Source organism: Mirounga leonina, unplaced genomic scaffold (assembly GCF_011800145.1).
Source record: "Mirounga leonina isolate KUSES-001 unplaced genomic scaffold, KU_Mleo_1.0 Mir_93, whole genome shotgun sequence".
NCBI lineage: Eukaryota > Metazoa > Chordata > Mammalia > Carnivora > Phocidae > Mirounga > Mirounga leonina.
The window spans coordinates 37892057-37906361 of NW_023270854.1; the positions used below are offsets into that span (position 1 = coordinate 37892057).

General features: G+C 34.6%; 1 protein-coding gene across 4 annotated transcripts in view; it reads left to right on the top strand.

Moving 5' to 3' along the window:
* NOL4 (nucleolar protein 4) overlaps positions 1-14305 on the top strand; it is a 413857-nt gene that overhangs the window by 300492 nt on the left and 99060 nt on the right. The gene's annotated exons all lie outside the window — the stretch shown is intronic.

The window sequence follows — 14305 nt, forward strand, 5'->3', positions numbered from 1 at the left end:
CAAGGGGTTTTTGTTTGCTTGTTTGTTTTTTTCCCCTTCTCCTTTTCATCTTCCTGAAGTATTTATCCCCTTTGTTATTCAATGAGGAATACCTGGTGAGACCAACACTCCCAGGCACACATGGTACCATGTCACAGGAAATGAGGGGGATCTGAGTTAAAAACCAATGAGAACCAGCATCTCATTCGTGTTTGTTTTCTGTCACTACTGAAGCAGATAGAAGGTTAACCAAGTCTTCAACTGAAGCACAGGTTGTTGCTTTAGATGGTATATGAGAATGGCTTTCTCTGGAACCAAAGGAAATGGATGGATCCACCTAAATAATACTGTTTTCATACCGGTGGTTAATAAGTAGCAAGCCTTGAGAGTAAAGATCAGGGAATGAAAATCCTCATGTGAAAAAGAAGGCTTTGTTGTACTCAATGTATTTGTGTGCTTGTGGATGGTAACATGAGCTTTTCTATTCACCTAGGCTTTACAGATGGATGAGATTATGTTGACATTAGTTATTTATGGGTGGAAATCAGATATCAGTGGTTTTCCAACTTTATTTCACCTTGCACTAATTGCTATTCCTAGAACTAGTGTATATGTTTACAATGTATTTTTTTTTTATTTTTGTTTTTTATGTATGGGAGCAGAAATGTATTAGAAATTTTCTGAAGCCATTTTTTTTTTTTTTCCTTTCTTGGCTCCATCGAAGCCAAGACTGCTGGTTCGTGATCAGTGCCTGTCATGTATTAGTTGTAATGGAGTAGTGTTGGTGAAGCTAGGAGAGGTTTCAGAGATGTCATATAGGAGAAATAGGTTCTTAGATTTAAATGAAATGACAAAAGCAATAAATCCACTATCTACTATCAATGCTTCTTCACTGGCTTCTAAAAATACCTTCAATATTTTTTTCTTTTTGAGAGAGAGAGAGCATGTGCTGGGGGGAGGGGCGGAGGGAGAAGGAGAGAGAGAATCTTAAGTAGGCTCCACACCCAGTGCGGAGCCCAACAAGGGGCTCAATCTGATGACCCTGAGATCATGACCTGAGCCTAAATCAGGAGTCTGATGCTTAGGCCTTTGAGCCACTCAGGTGCCCCCCCTTTGATATTCTTTGAAACAGTATGACTTTATAGAGAGGCAGTCTGCCTAGATAGTACCAAGCACAAGGCTCAGTCCCCAGAGAGCCTGGTTTGGGGTTCTGGATCCACCACGTCCTAACTGTGTGGCACGTTACTTCAGCGACCTGGACTCAGATGCCTCTTCTAGAGGTGTTAACTCCTAATTCATAAAGTTGTGAGAATTATATAAATTGTCACTTGTAAAGCTCTGCAAACCATTTCTGACACATAGTAACCACTCAATATATCTTAACTGTGACAATATTTTCAAATATTCAATCTATCATCTGATAAAAGCTTCCCAAACTGTTTGTATTAAACAATCACAGAATACTCCATTTAAGTACTTATTTACTTCTCAGAATAATAACTATATTGAAGTCAGAGTTGGTAGTGCATAAGTCATTTTAAAATCAAAATGGCATTTCTGTGCCTGATCAAACTAAATTATGACAGTAGAGGTATAAGAGAGGAGAGTTTGCTTAAAGAAAATAAAGCTATTTCTCCCATTACTGAATTATTTAAAAATTATTATTACCTACTCAATAGAAGAGAGATGACAGAGAGAAAGGGTATCTAAACAGGTATAAAAACCTAGAGTCCTAGCACTGTCATTTGGCTCAGAACACTCAGCAGCTGATGTAAAATTGCGATAGAACCTAAATATGTCTCATTCAGAATACAATGTACAATATTTACTTTTCTTTTTCAGTAACAATAAAGATGATATCCTATACCAAGGTTTTTATTTTACCAGCATCTGGCATTTCTATTTTTGGAGATATTTATTCGGAGATTTTTTGGTAAAATTTCTTATTTTCCATTAATTATTCTTTATGAGAAAAATTATCGTCATGTAGAATTCTTAATTTCTCTAAGGCATATTTGAAACTTTCACAGGTTTTTCTATTGCTTGTATTTATTTACTTCAATATGGGCATCTATTTGTTGTATACCCTGTGCTATGCATAGAGAAGAACAAAAATTGACTAATTCAAAGTCAAGGAGTTTTACAAACTAATCACAAAGAAATATACTGTAAAGAAATGCTATTTTAATTAACTTTTATTTTTTATTTATTCATTTATTCAATAATGTACATACCATTATACAAAGTAATAAGCAGAAATATTAGAGATTTCTAACCAGTTATTTAGGAAATATAACATGTTCCCTGATATTACGATTCATTGAGGTGACAAGTTGTGGGAAGTGAAATACCTAAGTAATAATATAAGGCCTAATATAATTAAATGTTAAGTGAACAACATGAATGAAAATTTTTATCATAGGTTAGGGCTTTTTTTATACACAGGAATATTCTAAAATAACAAATCTACCATTCAGTTGACACTTGGAATCTTGATTTTTTTTTTTAATGTATTACTTCACTGTCATGGGGCATGGGGAAGATTATGTGTCATTTTGAATACTTATCCTTATCTAGAACAGATAGGAAAATGTATGACTAGGGCAGATAGTAATTACAACTAAATACTGTATGTGAATATTTTTCCCTCACTTTTAAAAATTTGATATAAAGTAATATCCATAGTTGTTCTTTTTAATTGAAACAGCATTAAATAAAAAACCTTTGTTCTATTGTGTTTTATGTAGGTAGACATGGAGAAAAAGTCTCATTTTCAGCATGTAGTTGTTTTTACATACAAATTATTCTGCAATACTTAACAGGTCAACAAGTCGAAATAAGAATTTTTTACTATATTTGTAAAATGAAATTGTTAAGTGTAGGATTATTTGGGGTTTTTAAATTTTTATTTATTTATTTGACAGCATAAGCAGGGGGAAGAGAGAGGCAGAAGGAGAAGCAGGCTTTCCATTGAGCAAAGAGCCAGATGTAGGGCTCCATCCCAGGACCCTGAGATCATGACCTGAGCCAAAGGCAGATGCTTAACTGACTGAGCCACCCAGGTGCCCCATTATAGGTTGGGATAAGTGTAGAATTATTTGGTAGGAGATTCCATCTTATAAAATGAAAGTGGCTTTCAACAAGCTTATCTCTTCCAGTTATTTGGGGTGTCTAAACCAGAAGACTCTTTAAGTAGAGTGAAACACAAAATACTGAATTATGTTTTGTGTTGACTTTAAGAAATTCAAAGAGGTAATCCCATAGAAGTGGGTCATCACAACATATATTAGTTGAGAATGTTGGCATTCACTTTTATTAATTTCCCACTGTCATTAAGACAAAATATATGCATGGTTAATAATAATTATCCCTTAAGAATTTACATGTCAACATAAATACTTTTAATTGACTTCACTGAATGTATACAAATATTAGAGTAGATGTTTAAGCATTTTTTTATTTCACTAGAATTATCAAGACCCCACAGATCTTGATTGCCTAAGTAGCCAAAATTTCATGCCATCACTCCAAATAGTCTCTGTAATGGGCTAAGTACAATAACTGTATTACTATATTTATATAACTATAACTATATTATTCTATATTCTATATTCTTTTCGTACACTTTCACCAACTCACTGCTACCAATCCTTTCAAATCATAAAATCCTCAGTGTTGAATATCAAAGGGCATGTTTTATGAAAAATCTCATAAGTTTGATCCAGAGTACGGTTTTAATATTCATTAAATTTTTAGAACCCAGTGAATGAGTTAAGCAGCCATTAAATTAATCCTTTGACAAATACATCCAATTGTTACTGATTCACTTGTGCAGCTTTGACTCTCAAATTACTTAACTAGTTTTCTAAAGAATATCTGTTGATTGTTCTAGAAAAAAAAAAGCGTTTCTTCAAGATGTTCTGATCTTAAAGAGCATGTATAACAGATAAGATCATAAAAGCAAAACTTTATGAACAAGGTGGGATTGGTCCATGCCTAAGTATAGTCTGTGTTATGTGATGTGATTTCTCTTTTTGTGTTCTGAGCTTATATTGTTAGAGACTGTTTCACCATGCTGCACATGTTTACCTGTATTTTTTATAAAACTCGATATTTCGGGGAGCCATTGTAAGACCCTTGCAGCCCATAATTCCTACTGTATCTCAAATTGTGCCACTCTACCAAGATAGATCAGGTAGCCTAGATATTTGAATTCAATAAATTTAGCGTCTTGAAAATTACTTGTTTACTTACTTTTTAAATATCATGTGATTAACTATGTTTGAAGAAATAGGTCTATGACATTTTTATAATATTTTGTTAAGGATGTTGTCCATGAGGCTACTAAATGTCCATAGTATATTACCTCATTTCAGAAACTTCTTTTAGAATGTCATACAAGAAAAAAAGTGCTTCTCCTATGGAAATAGAATGTTTTTTGTTTTCTCTTTACTAGAACAATGCAACTAAATTTGTTTACTTTTGTGCCCACTGCCAGCAAGTTCAGAGCCAAAGTTTATCTGAAGTCCTAGTTATATTTTTTTAATTGATCATAGCGTATATTTCTTTGGTGGCTCTGATATCTATTTTAGGGGAAAATGAGATATAAATTTAAAAAAATTAAATCTAATTATGGAAACACCATATTTTAATACCCTAATCGAAGTTCTTTATTATAGTATTTCTTTTTAAATACATCCTATAGTGCCCTCCTCAGCTATTTTGATACTGGTCTTCTGAGCTTATGACTCTTTCATCAGAAAAGAAGTAATGTTTAGGAAATAGTACATTTTTTTAGGGAATTTCACTAATTAAATCATTTGCCTCGAGTTGTCTAATGCAGATGAAAGTAGAGAGATCGGAATTGTTTTTCAATTTAAAACTTCTCTGATAATGAGCATTGCAAAAGCTACAGTGACACTTGCTATTCATTCTTTAGCAAATGGAGATATTATAAAAAATGAATTAAAGTGCTTCTTTAAAACTTTGATTAGAGATATAACCATCCCTTCATACAAGGTCATGATTAAAAACTATAATAACCTGTGCAGCCATTATTCACATTATTATTCGCACAACTGTGTAAGTTTCTGTCTTTTGTGACCAATTAACTTAATTGATGCTAATTAGCAAACACATTTTGTTTGAATTCCCCACCTGTTACTTGTGCCAACTTTTGGTCTGTTTTTTTATAAATGTCATCTACCATCCTCCGGGATACTTTACATGCCATCTTCTGAGTTCTTTATTCATAGTATTTCTTTTTAATTACATCCTCTAATATTCTCCTTAATAATTTTGCTATCTGACCTTTTGAATTCACAATTCTTTTACTTTCTCAGTTTCAAGATCTGCATCTCTATTTCACTTTGGCCAGTGTTAACATGGATGTACCTTAGTCTTAGTTATCAAAGAGTCTGCACAAGCAATATTAAAAACTTTGACAGTCATCTAAAATTTTTCAAATATCTGCCACTGTCTTTGCAGAGGAAATGCCCTCATTGTATTTGCCCCTGGATGAGCCCGAAGCCTCTGTTCCCCCATCATTTAGCCTCCTTCAGGATGTTGCTTCATCAACCATCCCAGTGCTCATATTCCCTTTTCATTGAGAGGGAAACTTCTCTTCTGACTTTAAAAAAAAAAAAAAAAAAAAGGTCCCCAGACTCCAAGAAAATATTTCTTCTGGTGTCTTCTTCTTCTTCAGTTGAGACCATCCTTCTTTGCCAGATTCCTGAAAGATTATTTTATACTCACAGATCACCACCAACTCCCCCAGTGGTCCCTCACATCCAGACTCTGGTTCTCACGACCCTTTGAATTGGTTCTTTAAAAGATCACATGACTGCCTTTGTACCAGACCCAAACATTGCATCCTCAATGAAACCACCCCCATTTTCTTGAGGCTCTTGTTACTCTCCCTCCTTATTTACTTTTCTTGCTTTTGAGCCACTTGCTAAGATATCCTGGGCTTGGCCATGTACAGCATCTTCCCCTATCTGCAACTGAAGAGGTCTGTTCTGTGTAAGCAACTCTCAACGTTGAATCCCAGTCATCTGCAGAGCTTTTGTGTTTCATTCCAAATGTCAGCCAGATGCTGGCAAATGTATTCTATCTGCAAGGAACTCATTGTATTCTTCATCATTCATCTTCTCCCCTGGCCTTTCACCTCATCTACCAAACCACCAGTAAATTCCTCTTGACTTGCCTCTTTCTGGTAATAGTGCCACTAATTGTCATTTTTACAGCAGTGCTCATAAACCTGGAATGAGACTGGACTCTTTCATACACTTATGGCTTGCATCTTACCACTCACTGAATTTCTTTCTTTGCTATGATTCCTGAATCAGTCGAATAATTTTGACTTTTATCGGCTACCATTTTAGTTCTAGCCTTTCATACCTCATACGTATACACTTACAGACTCATAACTCACCTCTATTTTCATCTTATTCTCCCTCCCTACCCTCTATTCCTAGGCAGAGACAGAACTAGGATTTGTGCCTGAAAATTATAAAAGTTGTGCCTTTCATTAAAAGAAAAGTAATACAAAATGTTGAGCAAAAAATTAAGTAGAGGATGAATATTTATTTCTACTTAGAAAAGATACCATACACAAAAAATTTCAAAAACAGAAGTCATGAAGATTCAAACCCTTTTCCTCTGACATCTCTTGAGACAATTTTCGGACACACTTACATATAAATACTTCCTGATTTTCACTTGGCTTTCCCTCCCTACCCAGAATGCTGACAATACCCAGAAACTCTGGTGAGGGACCCTGGTGTCTAAACTTCATTGGCTTTATGAGAAATCTTCCTTTGCGCCTGGAGTAGTCTTCCTTGATTCTGGCTTTGATGATGTCAAACTTTTGCCATCTCAGAACAAATTCTAAGTTTCTTACAATAATAGAGCATGGCCTTTTGAAACTGAGAGACCTAGATTCAATTCCTGGCTTAGTTCAATCCCTGTACAACTTTGTGTGATGTTTCTGAATCTCCACTTTTCTAAAGGAGTGGGCTATTGGGGTATTGTATGTGATAATGCATATGAAATATTTAGCGTATGATCTGGACTCTTTCTACCCTTTCTTCTAATACACTCAGTTATTTCATTTACCACCTAAAGCCTTCACATGGGACTTCTGGTACTGTTCTCAGTGTGTGCTCTTGTAGTCCACGGATTGCTCCTGACTCAGGGATCATGGGTGTTGTTTATTAAATATATTAAGGTTGAAGGGTAACTAGAGTGTAAAGAATATAGCCAACAGAGTTGTCAGAGTTACTTATCACTGGATCTTTTAGTTTTAGCAAAACGTTGACCTAAGCCTCATGGAGTACCCCTCCCACCCACCCACTTTCCCTCTACAAATACATAAATACTGAGTAGAATATAACAACTTTTTAAATACCTAGCCAAGAGCAAAAGAGAGAAAAGGAAATTTTCAGGCTATGAACTTGGTAGGAAACTCATAGCCATAAGCCCTTAATTTGATAGGGTAACAGACTAGCAAGGTAGAAAAACTGAATGTAGGCCAAAACAGGTCAGGGTTGCCATCTAAATGCACACTTAAATTCAAGAGATGTGGATTTTGTAACCGGAGAGGAACACGAACTGTAAACTGTATAAATAGCTGGGCCTCGGGAAGAGTTACTGCCCTGTGAAAGGAGAATTAGAAACATCCAGTTACAACTTTGAGAAATAAAACGGCAGGCATTATAAGCATTAAAATTAAAACCTTCCTGGATGGGTTAAATAGCAGATAAGATTCAGCCAAAGAGAAAAATCAATAATCTGGAACATTGAACTACGGAAATTACTTCTAGAAAGAAAAAGAGAAATAGGAAAAAAGAAGTGAAGATGGAAAATAGAATGATAAAGATAGATCTAAAAGGCATTCCAGAAGAGAAATTAGAGTAAGGACAACATTCAAACAGATGCGAAGGGAGAGTTTTTTAGAATTGAGTAGACCATTGAATCCTAAGAACGGAGAAATAGACCAGTGCTGAGCAGTGTAAATAAAAACAAATCTGTATCTGTATACATCATAGCGAAACCACAGCAGACCCAAGAAATTCTTAAATGTCGCTATGAAGAAACGAGGCTATCTTAAAACAGAAAACTGAATGAACACACCTCTTTCCTCAAAATAGATACCAGAAGACTGTCTACAAAGGACTAAAGGAGAAATAGTCTTTTTTTTTTTTTTTTTTTTTTTTTAGAGAAACTACTTTTAATTAACAAATCAATGCCCAGCTAACCTCTGCTTCCAGAGTAAGACAGTGACCAATGTTACCACTCACAGGCTAGCTGTGGAAGAGCTGAAACATCCTCCAAGCAGAGGGAAGCTGAGCCCTGAGGGAAACAATGGGAAATTAGCAGCATGGCTGAGAAAATCTGAAGAAAAACGCCCTGATTTCACAGTCCGTGGATCTTGGTTCTTAGACCTGCTTTACCAGTCGTTACTCGTAGACCCTGTATCCCTGAGCTTCAGTTTCCTCCTGGGAAAAATGGAAACAAATAGCATTTGTTTCGTACATGTCACTTGAAATAACAAATGTAAAAAGTCCTACCTAGCCTAGTACCCAGTATCTGAGGAACATGATAAAATGCAATCTAATTTGGAATTGCATTCCATGGCTCCCTTTATTGGAAAATCCTCACTGTCTCAATCTCTGGAACTAGTTGGAGGACTAAATCAAATATGTCTTTATCTATTTAGTCCTCACTTCTCGCTAAAAGCAGCCTTAAATCTCTCTCTCTTCTGTGTGCAAATTGTACTTTGTGGTACTCTTATGTAGTTTTATCCTGTCTTTTATTGCTGTTATTTATATATGGGCCTTAGCTCCCTTACAGGAAGTTCTGTTCCTCAAGTACTATGCTGCTTACCTTGTTCATGTCCCTATCACCTACAGTGTTTTATATAGAGTGCGATTAATTGCTCATGAAAGCAGCTCAATATATGTTCAATTCAACTGAATTGACGTTGTCGAATGAAAGACGAATGAATGAATGGACATTTACTAATGTGTTACTTTGTGGTAGAAATTAGCTGGGAGATAAGCTAATTTTTATTGTGTGCTATGTGTTTCACAGTATTCAGCATTTGGCGTTTCAATTTTAAAAGTGACTGCTAACTGAAAATCTAATAGGAAAAAAAAAATCTCCCTAAAGAGAAAAGTTACATTGCATTTAATTTTAACTCTTGTTAACTCTTTAAATACTGTTTTTAAAATATTGTCATCTATTTGGCAGTTTGTGTGAATAGGTAGTGATATTAACTGAATGGGTAGAAATTGTGTACTGTATTGGTTTTCACAAATAAGCTATTGGGGCAAAGAGACCATGACTGACAATAATCATAAGCATATCTAGTCACTTATTTTCAAGATTAAAAGATTTAAAAGATTAAAAGATTTAAATAAGTAGTCACTTTGTTAAAAATGATAATATGTCATTTCAGTTGATAATTTAGTTTTTCTTGTCTTAATCAAAGATATTTTCAGATGGGATTAGCCAAACTGGGCTTCTGAGTATTAAATACAAGACATTAAGTTCTCATGTATTTGTGAGAGATCATTATTAAAGGCCAATAATGCTCTAAAATTAAGGCCAAAGTGCATACCATTAACTCATAATTATTATCAAAGCTTGGATGAAGGTTAATTAGCATTTTTGTTGAAAACACTTTTTCAATCTCCTTTCAAATAGGTCCGGAGAATTTTCTCAAGAAACTGGGAAGTTCAAGGATTCACACATAGCTGGATCCATGGGGTCAGATGTCAGGGCTTCTCTGCTCTCCTATTTCTTAACTATATGCTTCTCTTGTGTGTTAGTTAGCTTACTTCTCAGACAGGTCCTTGCTACCTGTTATAAAATGCTGCCATCCGCAGCTCTCAGTCTCTCTTCTTAAAACATAGAGTCCAAGAACTGTCTTCCAGCTCCAGATCCCCCTTCCCATGAAAGGACTTTGCTCCTATTTGGATCATATATCCATCCTTAGATCAGCCACTGAGAACAAAGGGATGAGCTCTCATGATTGTCCACACCCACACCTAGGTCATGGCGAGGGTCAGGTCACTGAGAATCTTTGTCATTTTTTCTACCAAAACCATATAGGATGAGGGAAGAACAACTAAACTATGATTTTAGTCCATATCCACAAACCTTATCTGAAACCTTGGATCATATGTGGTCCAGAATTCAGAACTTTTCAAATTTGGGGCATGTGACACAGTATATATTCTACTTATTGCATAGCACTCACAACAGGGTCTGGGAAAGCCTCTCACAGACAAATATATAAGTATTTCTGCCATAAAAGATATGGATATTCACAGAAAGTAGGAAAAAGAAAGATTATAGGTATTCTCATGTCAATTTTTTCTGCCAAATTCCCCCAAATTTATCAAAAAACACTTTCAGTTTAACAACATGAACATTACAGAATTGTGATAAAAGATTGTGAGTCTATAATTAACATACTTTATTGCATGTATATTACACCCTACATGCTAGGCATGTATTAGCTTGTAAACTATGATAGCATAGAGAGTATTGATACTGTTTATATATTTGAACTTGACACAGTTCCCAACATATAGAACGTGCTCATTAAATACAGTTGTTGAATAGATAAGTGAAGATATCAGTGGCTTTATGTACATTACCTCATCATGGAATTGTAACAATTATCTCATGAGATGGAGACTATATTGCCTCTTCAGAACTTACTGAATGAACCTTAGTTTTGCCATTTGTAAAAATAGAAATAATGATATCTGGCAGGATGAGTGAGGTTCGAGGGGAGTGTATAGCAAAAGTGGACAGACTGATTACAAGTAGCTGATCTCATAATAATATCCTAATAGTCTAACAGTTCATTGCTAGACTATTACTTTATTCCACTGATGTATACAAATGAAGCTACTTGGTTAGTAGAAAGGATCCCATAAGGGCTACAATTTACTACACAGCCTATAACAATTATCCCTTTAGGTATAGATATACCATTTGGGGGAGATAGAATATGCATTTCATCTAAGCTGCAGAATTTTAAGATTATGTATTTTATGAAGTAACAAGATTAGGAAAAATAACCTTAGTGTAGGTCTCTATCTAAACTGACTACTGAATCATTTGCTTTGGTTATTTTGAAAGAGCTCATTCTATATAGAATCTTGGGTGGATGTGCAGTTGCTCGCAATCTGACCTCATTTAATACTTGATCTGGTAATGCTCGCACCCTCGATTCTAGCAAGCCTTGCCACTAATAAGTACTATTAACCCATGAATAGAGTCTTACAGTCATGATTTCTTGTTACTTTTTTAAAATTGTAAAAAAAAAAAACAAAACAAAACTGGAGCATCCTAAATGTATGGCGAAAGTTCAGAGGACTCTAACATTGTTTAGTTTATATCTTATGACCAAAAATTGGAATAGTTTGTTGATGTGGTGGTTTTACATGTATATATAAGGAAAGGCACCTTTATGTTGTGCCAACAGCAATCACATCTTAAGTCCCCAATTAAAATGTGACTTTTTCAACTCCAAAAGTTCCATGCGACAGTTTAGCCATCTGTTTAATGAAATGACCACCACTGATTTGGTCAGGGATAATTATTACAATAAGAACAGTGCTAGGGAAAGATCAACTCATCCCAGTTGAGGATGACAGTTAATTACGAAGAGGTAATTAGTGAAGGTGATTCGCACTGTCTCATCTCCAGGGTAAGAAATAAGTAACAAATCTCACTCTAGGTATAGATCATGTAGTGTGTATGATTATATACATCTTTGAATCATTATTTTTAAATCTTATAAGATATATACCAAATAGTGTATTTACTGAACTAAATTCAACCAGAAGTGTTGTTTTTCATAAATTATCTACTGAATTCTATGTATTTGAGGGTTTTTTGGTCAAAATATTCTCAGATTATTACGTGGAGGCTTTTGTGTTCTCTGGCCACTCTTAGTGATGTAAGAGGGAATTTTCAGCATTTGTCCCTCGTGGAATCCATGATGAGAGCCCTTGATACACTTTGCTAATTACCTGCCGGGAAGACCCTAGTGCAGCAATATTAGAATAAGCTCTGTGCTATCAATGTGGCGAAGGAAAGGAGAGTTCTGATGAAGGTGGTTCTCAAAACTCACACTAAATAGTTTTAAATTCCTCTATGATAACATTGCTTTGCTAAGGAGCAAAATTGATTAATTTCCTTCTCACTATCTTGGCTTAAGTACTCCTGAGCTGTGAAATAGACAAAAGCCAAATTATGGAGGAACAATAAACAAAAGACTTTCATTTTTCGTATCTTAGAGCCAGGCACAGGGTAACGGACCTCTGTGTGTCGTGAAGAGCTTTGGCATTCATTATTGGCTCCTCAGTATTAGAACCAAGGGGATTTTTAACAGATTGCCTCACAGGAAGGCAAGAACTCTGCCTGGCTCCTCGTTCTCATTTTGGGCATGAGACTAAGCTTTTCTTATGTTTCATATACAGTTATTTCTTGGCACTCCTGGTTTCTCCAACATGAAATTCTTATGAATTTATATGGCATCCATTTAGAACATATGAAGAACTGAGCTAAGTTACATTTATTTTTGTGCTTTTAATGAAGAAGGGTTCTAAAGCATCAATAGCAAAATATATTAGGAGATTCTCAGTCCCTTTAAGAGGAGGATTTTGGTGAGATCCTAATATATTCTTTGCTTAAATGCAAAATAGGGTTAGCTGTAAATGGATTCCGCTGTAGGAGTGTGTAGTATTTAAGGTCTCTAGCTTTGTTTAAGCTTACTGAGACTTTAGTTGTGAACTGAGAATAATTCTTTACTAGGAATTATTCCCAATTTATCATCAGTCTTAGATATAAATCCAGGTGTTTCCACGTACATAGCTGTGTGATCTTGGGCAAGTTATATAATCTCTCAGAACTTCAATTTATTTTTCATCTAAAATATGAATATTAGAAGTACTTTTCTCAAGGGTTATTTGGAAAACGAAATTAGATAATGAATCTAAGCTGCTTGTTATAATTCCTGGCCATCTTAACACTCAGGATGAGATAGGTATTATTAATATTTATCTAAAAATTAAATTAGGATGGTACTCATTTTCTACTTAGAAGTACATATTTCATTATATACTTAAGATATAGTAAGTTCTTTGAAAAATACCTATTTCTTAAACTGTAACATAGACTTATTCATTCTGCCTTTCTTTCCAATCAGCATGTCTGAATTGTAATACATACTTGTAAAGGGTTAGCTTTGGCCTGCTTATTGTTTAGTTGAGCGTAACAGGGTGTGTGTGTAAAGATTTTTTCTATAATATTTTATATTAATGATAAATTAGGTAAAAGTACTAAGTATAGAACAGAATTTAGAGAGTAGAAGGGTTGAGAATTGGGAGACATGAAATCTGGGTTCTATATCTGGTCAAATCACTTAACTTCTCTGGGTTTCAGTTTCTTCAAACTTTAGTGAAGAAACTTGTACTGAATGATTTCTGTGGCCGTTTACAGTTTTCAAGTTATAATTCTAGCATAAACTCAGAACAACTCTATTTTCAAAATTATACTATTTAACTACTGGCAATGTCTATCACATATCTTTGCTTCTACTTATTTTTTTCCCACTTAATAGAAAAGAGTACATGATTGCTTTATCTTAAGTTGATTTTTTTTCCCCAAAATATTGAAACATTAGGCTATCCAGTGACCTTAAAAGTGATCTAGCCCTTCTCAGCCAGGGCATTATTCTAGTTTCTGAGAAGACCAATTTCCTATATCTGGAAAAGACTCAACTCTCCCTATCATTATCTTTGAAAAAGAAATCATATAAATTATCATGCCTAACAACTTTTACTGTTCTAGTGAAAGTTATTTCCCATTTTGTTTAAAAAAAAATTTTTTTTAATTGAAATAAAATGCTAATTTTAATTACAGGGATATTTTACCTTTTATTCTCCTGTTCAACAGACTTTTATGCATTTAAGAAGGTGTGTGTTTATTACTTTAATTGAATCAGCTTAATAAAGTTCTATAGCTTTATATATTCCTAATTTTGAATGGAAATACCTGATGGAGAAAAATAAAGATAATGAAGAGCAGGAATACATCTCTCTGAATTTCATGTGACTATCAATAATTGGATCAAGAAAAGAGAGGCTGCTGATGTTTTATTTAGATTGTGTTAATTCAGTCCCCAGAACCAGATGAAAGGTCTAATAATATAGTTTATAATGATGTGAACTGTCACTTCTATTTGAATAATGTTAGCTACAATCAAATAATTTTTTCTTTTTTCATTATGGAATGTTCTTAT